At 41.1% G+C, this 8,035-nt stretch overlaps 1 long non-coding RNA gene across 1 annotated transcript in view; it reads left to right on the top strand.

Moving 5' to 3' along the window:
• The first annotated feature begins 6,704 nt into the window (after nt 1-6,704).
• Nucleotides 6,705-8,035, top strand: part of LOC146870984 (uncharacterized) — a 451,776-nt gene continuing 450,445 nt past the window's right edge. Inside the window, exon 1 of the long non-coding RNA XR_014959489.1 lies at nt 6,705-6,774. This is a non-coding gene — a long non-coding RNA (uncharacterized LOC146870984). The remainder of the gene's footprint in view (nt 6,775-8,035) is intronic.

Genomic DNA, 8,035 nt, shown 5'->3' with positions numbered 1-8,035 from the left:
TCCACTATCTATGATTAATATTCTTTTACTTTTTGTCCCGCCACTTCTAGTACTAATGAAGGCATGCATTGAGCACACATTATGGTGAGGCTTCTAGTGGTGTGTTGACCATGGATTCACTACGCTTTCTGTGAGCAAAGTGATGTTTCTCCATAGCTTTTTCTGTTGGTCTTGTATTGTCACTAGGAGTGTCTCATATTTTGACTGGAAGTGTATGAAATTCAATTTTTATTGCTGTAACCGGGTGAAAAGGCTTAATTTTGAAAGTCCATATCATTTTGGAAATGCCTATTTATTTTACTACTACCTCTACTGAAATTTCCCAGTTTTAATAGGAAAACTCCTTCCTTAAAACATCAAATAGTTTTTTTCTTGTTAGCAAAATCACTGAAAAATCTCATAAAGATGTTTTTCTTATACTGCTGAAACAAAACAATAGCAGAAATCGAATTTACAAGTGGAACCCTTTTTGCAAACATTTTGTCCAGTAATTCTTTAAAAAATAAGCGGAACAAATATCTTACAATAATGTGCATTTTTTTTTAACACCTTCATGAAATTTTGTAATATCAAATTTTCACAATTTCACACAGCCCGAATTGTCACCCATCGGTCTAGCCTGGGTCTCTCTGAAAAACTCCTGTGGTTTTTGTTGTATATCTATCCCCTTTGGTTGTACCACAGAATATTGTGTAAAGAAATACCACCTCACTTGAACGTTCTGCCCGAAATATGTTTACAAAAATATCATCCCATTCTGTGTAGATTTTCTATTATTAACTCCAATGGGGCAACATTTTTGTAGACAACATTTAGGATAGAATATGTATGTCTGACGGTATTCTGACAACAATATTCTGGTATTATACCATTTCCTTTAGGTAAAGGAACTCTAATTGCCATGGAGGGGGTCTTCACGATCTTTCTTTCTATAAGGTGTATATTTATTTATTTGTAATTGAAGATGCGTCTTTCTCTCCACCAACAACTTTTTCTTGCTATGTATTCTTTGCTATGGACCCCCAAACATCCCCCCCGTTTAATGAATTTTAAGGCCTTCCCTCCCTTCCTGTGGAGATGCTCAAGATGACAACAGCCTAAACATACATCTTTGTATAGTTTTTTTTTTTTGGGGGGGGGGGGGGGGGGGGGTTATAGCGCGAACTAGATCCGAAGGTATAAGAGTGCTGTACATGAGCATCAGATGCATTACAGGCGGACAGAAGTGCATTGAATTCCAGCCTCACTCCTTCCAGGCTCCTTTTGAATGTTCCAAACCCCTTGCCCCCCCCCCCTCCCACCCCTGAGGTGCCCACCTTCATACAGATCTTTGTATCATATACAGAAGTTAATTTAAACTTCTTTCAAATAGGATGGCCCCAAAACGGCCGACTACAACTCTGCCACATAATTGACGCTGATCAATTTGGTCCCTGGAGTTACCAGTAACTTTGAACCACTAACTCCAGGGGTCAGAGCCCTCCTCTTTGTTGCGCGTTAGACCCTAAGAGTCCACTTACAAATTGTGAATTACCAGGCAGGGATATCAGATCTACTGCATCTGATTATCCCAATAATTCCTCATTCTCTCCCTTCTTATCACATGGTGATTTTGGCTGCTTTCGGCAACTAGGCTCCCTGTGTGAAACCTTATAAATCAATGGTAACTCAAAGTACCTCCTAACTCCCACAGGCCCACGAATAGGAGTTAAATGTGTGTATATAAGTATGTATATGGTATTTCTGTAGTGTGAACCAGCCTAAAGGCAGTGGAGCTCTGTACATGGTCCAACAAGAATTAATCATGGATGCTGAGTGGGCCATAACTAGTAACATTTCCACAAAACAGAATCAGCCCCATGAGGTCAAGCAGTAGACATCTGTACAACCTGGCAGGAGAAACAACAGGCAATGAATGCTCTTTACTACACACATCAATCCTTCTAATGCTCTTCACAGAACTCCAGGGGTTTAGCGAGGCACCCTCAAATATTTTCCATCTTTTACAATTACTCTGGCCTTATCTCCAACCGCACTGACTACTGTCCACTATTTCTCGCTATCTGCTCAACGAGCACCACAGAACTATAAAGTGCATCCAGATCCTAAAAGAGCTAAGGGCAGTACGAATGGTTGTAAATGCTATAAAAAAGCACAGAACAAGATATCCAAACAGGCGTACTGTTCCCCATCATCCAACCTTTCTTACTGTGAGCCTTACAAATGCACTAGTACGCACAGATACTGGATGCGGTCCTTGTGGCACTAGACTCATTTCACTTTTCCTAGGGACTCCGTTTACCCCACTCTTACCAAGACGCCCTACTTCCAGTCTAACAACATGGCTGCTATCTCACAGCTTTTCAACTTGTTTTCAAGTTTTCTATGTGGAGAAGTAATGGACCCTGCCTAGATCACTGCCAATGCTCTACCTTAATCAAATACTTCAATTCGATGTATTTGGCAAGACTTCATAAAACAGATTGTGGATGGAGAAAGGAGTGTCAGACCCTCTGGGTTCTGTGACAAGTGTTTTGACGCCCAAAAGGTTAGACAAATAAGTCCTAGGCCTGGCTCAGTGAGCTTATGCTCGCTGCTGACTTCTGTAGTGACTCTCAAGTCTAAATAATGCAAAAACGCTTGAATGTTCTAGAGAGGTGTACAGAAGGAGGGAGAAGTGGTTTTGATTAACCAGATAAAGAATACACTTATGCAAAGTGTCATAGAAACTAGTTGGGCAGAGGATTTGGATTCTCTCAAAATTAGGAGCTCAGCCATTCCTTTCTTATTTTCATGGGAGAGCACTGACGTTTTCCCACAACCTACATAATATTACAGACAAGTGCTTGCGGAAGGAAGTCTTGCGCTTGAGGGTGGGAATTGACCCTGGGTGACGTATTAAGGGTTTAAAAACTGAGGTTGTTAAGAACAATAGCCAGTGCCCCTGTAAGAGAGGTAAGAAATATTCAGTGAGCCATGTATTGTTGGATTGTGTATTCTTCACTGAGGCAAAGAAAAAGATACTTCGGCTTGTGTTTAAAAAATATGGGTTTCAAATTAGGGAAATGGGGCTATAGCTGGTTCATAGTCTTGGATTCCGAGATGGAGCTATTGCTCAATATTTGTTTAACATCATAAAGGCTCAGCTGGCATTATCTTCCCCGTGGGATTTAAGATCCAGGTCTGTATGGGTGTAATTATACTCAGGAAGGTGACGTCAAGTAAATTAGTCGATATCCTAATAGGAAGGTTGTGAAAAGCTGCACTTTAGAATCCTGATTGGGGTCAAATGTATGTTTGCTTTTGGTTAAGCGCACATTGGACTTTAAAATGATATTGGGGCTGAATGAACTGTTCTTATATTGATTAGTTTCCACTATTTTTTGAGAACGTTTTAAATATATGTGAGACTTTGGGCTGTAGATTGAATTGGGTCTGGGCAGGGAACATTTTAATGTTTATATAGTTGAAATTGCATAATCTACAAGTAGTCGTGGTGGAAGGATACAAGTTGTTTTTGTCCACTAAAACTGTACGTTCTTGGTTTTTCTTTTTCTTTTTTATGAACTAAACGTTTGTGCAATCTTTCTACAAGAATATCTTTCTTGGAAATAACGTACCTCTGACACAGGTCTGAATACTGGCACGTTTAACTTGACCGTGCCATGCTTTTGATGTCAAAGGATCAGTGCTTAAAAGGCCAGAAGTACAGTACGAAGAGCTGTGTAAGAAAACATGTTACTGATGAGGCCTTGGGATATGGGGCCAATGATTGTCTGAGACTGGCAGGGCTCCCACGCTTTTACTGACATCAGAGTTTTAATCTCAGGATTTAAAGACTGACAATATAGCATATCACCAACAGTGGGCTCTACAGTTTGAACACAGATGTGGACTGCAAGTCCATATTGTATGTCATTTGTTTCTTGCCCGCTGTAAAGCATCCGTCCTTAGTGCATTTTAACCATGTATTTAGTTAACATTATGAAAAATAAAATACTGGCCTCCTTCAGAAGCGGTATTTAGGACCTTATCAGAGCTTGGTAACAAATACAAGGAGTGAAGAGGATGTTGGAAAAAAGAAACACCAGATAACGCACTTTGCCAGAGTGTGTTCGGTGTAGGGGAACGGAGGTGACTGGAGAGAACTCAAGTTTGAGAATATAGTCTTGAGGACCTTTTTAAGATGTTTAGAATAAGGCATTTGTCACTTCTAGGTGGTGTCCCTCCCTCAGGCGGTGTGCTACTCAATGAACAAGCATTTGCAATGCAATAGGTCTCGCATTTACGCGAGTTTGAGCTATTGACATTGCAAATGACAATGCCTTTTATTTTTGTTTTCATTTTTAAAACATAACTAAAAGGCATTGTCATTTGCAATGCCAATAGCTTAAACTTGCGTAAATGCGAGACCTATTGCATTGCAAATGCTTGTTTATACTGTTGTCAAAATGTATAACTTGTTGTTAATTTGGGTCTATCTAATTGGAAAATACGCTGTTTTGTAATAATTTTAATCACGTTTTCTTAAGGATGTGCAACCCCTAAAAACAAATGGATCAGTCTTTCCTGGTAAACCATTTAATAATAAAAATCACGGTTGCCTCAGAAAAAAGTATAAGATATAAATTGGCTTTAGCTAAAATATGTGAATAGTGTGCGGGCGATCAGATTAACATTTTCGCGTTTTTTGTAACATCCTGGGATGGTTTTGCGCTACTCATTGTTCTATGAGTCGGTAATAAAATGTTCTGGGGAGGAGTAGTGGAATACATATGCTCCAAAACTCGCTGGGTGCCAGTGCAGGTATGGGTCCAAGTAAAAAGTGGGGGGTTTCATGTATTGTTCTGGCGACTGTGCTGTACAATAATTTCAAATCAGGTTCGATCTCCAGACCCGTAGCTGTCGGTGCGCAGAGGCTTAAATCTGCCTCCCACCCAGGAATTGCATGGCAGGTCCCTGAGCTTCTCCATGCTTTCCAGGGCCTTGATGGCGGGGGCCTGGGGGCTGTTGGCGGAGACTAGATTCGCAGAAGCGTCTTGGTGGCTGTTATATCCTGCTAATGCTAATGCAATGCCAGTCTACCACCAGTGGAATGTTAATGTGATGATGCTGTGAGAATGTTGGGAATCTGCAGTGAGTAATGACAGTTGACTGGGCTGAGCTGCCTGCTGGCTGCTCCTGGTGGGGTCTTTATCTGGTCTACTTCTAATCTTCCTGTGATCCTGTACCATCACCAATAAAACCTCCTTAAACCATCTCAACCGAGTGGACTTGATCACTACAGAATTTTGGCGACGATTTTAAACTTAAAGAACCTACTTCTGTCACCTCAAGCAACTTCAATTTCAAGCAACTTCAACTTCAAGCAACTTCAAGAATACATCAACCTCCAGCAACTCAACTCAAGTTATCTCAACTGGCATCCTGACCCCACCAGTGACCTCCCATCGGTCGCCCACTACTACCAGTCTGCCAGTTGTTCCTGTGAGGAAAAGCGTCTGGGAGTTCTACTTCTGCAGCTGCCCATTCAGTCTTGGGCGTCTACTCTCCAGAGCTATTGCTACACGTCTTTTGCTGTGCCTTCATGTGAGGGTAAGCCTACTTCAAGCTTTCCTACGTCTGGGAAACTGCTATGCCTTCAACATGGGTAAGCCTGACACTTTACTACGTTTTTTTTTCTGTGCTGTGCCTTCAGAGGGTAAGCCTACCTACATCTACACTCTACGTCTAAGTGCCAGCTCAAGTCTATAACCAGCTCCTGCCTCTGCTTGCTGTTCCTACAGCATCACAAGTGCCAGTTCCTGTCTCAATAGCTTTGTTTGCTGTTCTGCTTTTCACCAGATATCTCTTTTCCAAGCATGCTGTAATTCTTCATCAAAGTTTTCTACATGTGCCACAAGAAATTACTTCTCAACTATTGCTTACAAAGCCACGCTGCAACTACTCATGTCTACATTGCCTCAGAAACAATTCACAGTGTTTCATTGACTAAGGTAACCAGTGGCTATCTCAGTTTTTGCCTCCAGTGTTGTCTGTTAGGCTCAACATTGCCTTTCTGTGGAATTGGATGTGTGACATTTTTTTTAAATGTAGCAAGTGTGGGGACATACGCGGAGATCAGAGCAGAGCGCATTCAAATTTGTTTCTACCAATGGTTGTTTGCTGCGAGGGAAATATTTTATACCTGTTGTGTGGCGTTTCAAATTTCAAAAGCGGCAACCTCATTTCACAATGGTATTAATGGAATTAATCTCATCTCCTCTGGTAAAGCTTGAGCGCTTCAACTCTATCAAGAACTCTCCGTGTGAGTGGAGCTACTAATTCCCTGTGATGAACTTCAAGTTGGGTGAGAGAAAATTTTCTGTCCTTGTGTTACTGCCTGACATGCTGAGGAGCAACTTTCAAGCGCTATGGGGGGAGTGTCATTATTTTCGTCTTCCCCGTGTTACCCGGCGCTGCCTATGGAAATGCTTCATTTTTGGGAGGTTAGCCATGTTTTTATTTGCATCGATGGGCCTCTGGTAAGCCATTGCTTCATTGGGCAGTTTAACATTCTTTTTTTTTGTTATTTAAAAAAAAAGAAAGAGCGCGCGTTCGTTCTTGTGCACGCGATCTTACCTGCTTGGCATAATCTTCGGACCTCTTCCTACGTCACAATTGGCAGCTGATGAGGGACGCTCTGCAGCAAGGACGTGCAGTGAGCCATCCTGCTCCGCGTTGAATACGTGCCGCCATCTTAGCTGAATTACGTTTCATGCTGCAGACTGCAAGGTATTCTCCGATTCTCTCACTTTAAATAAAGTTTTATGTGCCTCCAGCATGTCACCGGTCTATTTACAAGTCTGCCAGGGGGTGAATTGACTACGAGGTATTTCCACCTTTGTTTCGTCAGGGTCGGATGGAATTCACACGATTTACCAAATAATATTTTTTTTATGTTGTCTTGAGGTGAACATTCTTGAAACGTACTGCACACTGTTGTGAGGATTTTTGGATCGACGATGTGTTAACGACATTTCAGTGTGCTATTTTTTCTTCCTGGTGACTCAAAACATTTTCATTGCTTTGTTGCTTCATCGAGTGCAGTTTAGGAATGTACAATACTGTCTGTCAATATCTTGTGTTTACGCAGATTTAATTTTTGACCTATGCTGCCATCTAGTGTCTATGTCTCACATTTTAAACTCAAAGCTTCATTGGCAAATGTATTAAGATGTTATTTTCGTTTACAGTTTACTAGGTTTTCCATTTCTAGTGCATGGCATGTCATTGCTCAATGACGTATTAATTTCTAGTGAGCTATATTCAACAAGTGAATTAATATGGTCACAGTGCACACCTTTGAACTTACTACACAGTGTAAAATCGTGCACAATCTATATACCTTCTCTAGAGGTGTATTACAAGGGTTTTGTCCTCCTACTGGTACACAACGCTGACCTCTCCATGAGGTGTTTTATTTTTTTATGTTTTTATGTTTCACCTCTGTTTCAGTGCACATCTATCTAGTTCACGCGTTGTGTGGTTTCAGTCCACGCATCTGCAATGTACAATCTCTTGTCCTCTCCAGAGGTCAAGAGGGCAACGACAAACTTCATTATAGAGCACTTGTGTGAGTTGTCCTCCAGCAATGCTCAAGTTCCCGTTGGCTTCCGTTCGGCGTTTTCTGAGTAGCGTGAAACTTCCTTGTTCCTTGGAGTCTTTCGACTGCCTGTTCAACACCATTGCATTGGCAGGTACACCTGTAACATTTTTTTTTGTTATTATAGCTTAGGCTCATGTAGAATTCTTTTACACGGAAAGTGTAATCTAACGAACTTGTGGTTTCATGCATCTTTTGGACTTAGAACTACTCACATGCATACGCTACGTGTCTCCCTTCATTCAAATGACTACGGTGACTACTTTATTTATTTTATTTTATTGTTTTTAACAGCGTGTAGCCTATTGTACATTATCTTGTGCTTGCAATGTTTTAATGGTTGTTAGTTTTTTTTGTGCATTGTATATTACTTGACCTTTGGGGTGACTG

The sequence above is a fragment of the Triturus cristatus genome, chromosome 1_1 (assembly GCF_964204655.1).
Source record: "Triturus cristatus chromosome 1_1, aTriCri1.1, whole genome shotgun sequence".
NCBI lineage: Eukaryota > Metazoa > Chordata > Amphibia > Caudata > Salamandridae > Triturus > Triturus cristatus.
The sequence above is the reverse complement of the archived record's forward strand: the minus strand, read 5'-3'. Positions and strand labels throughout refer to the sequence as shown.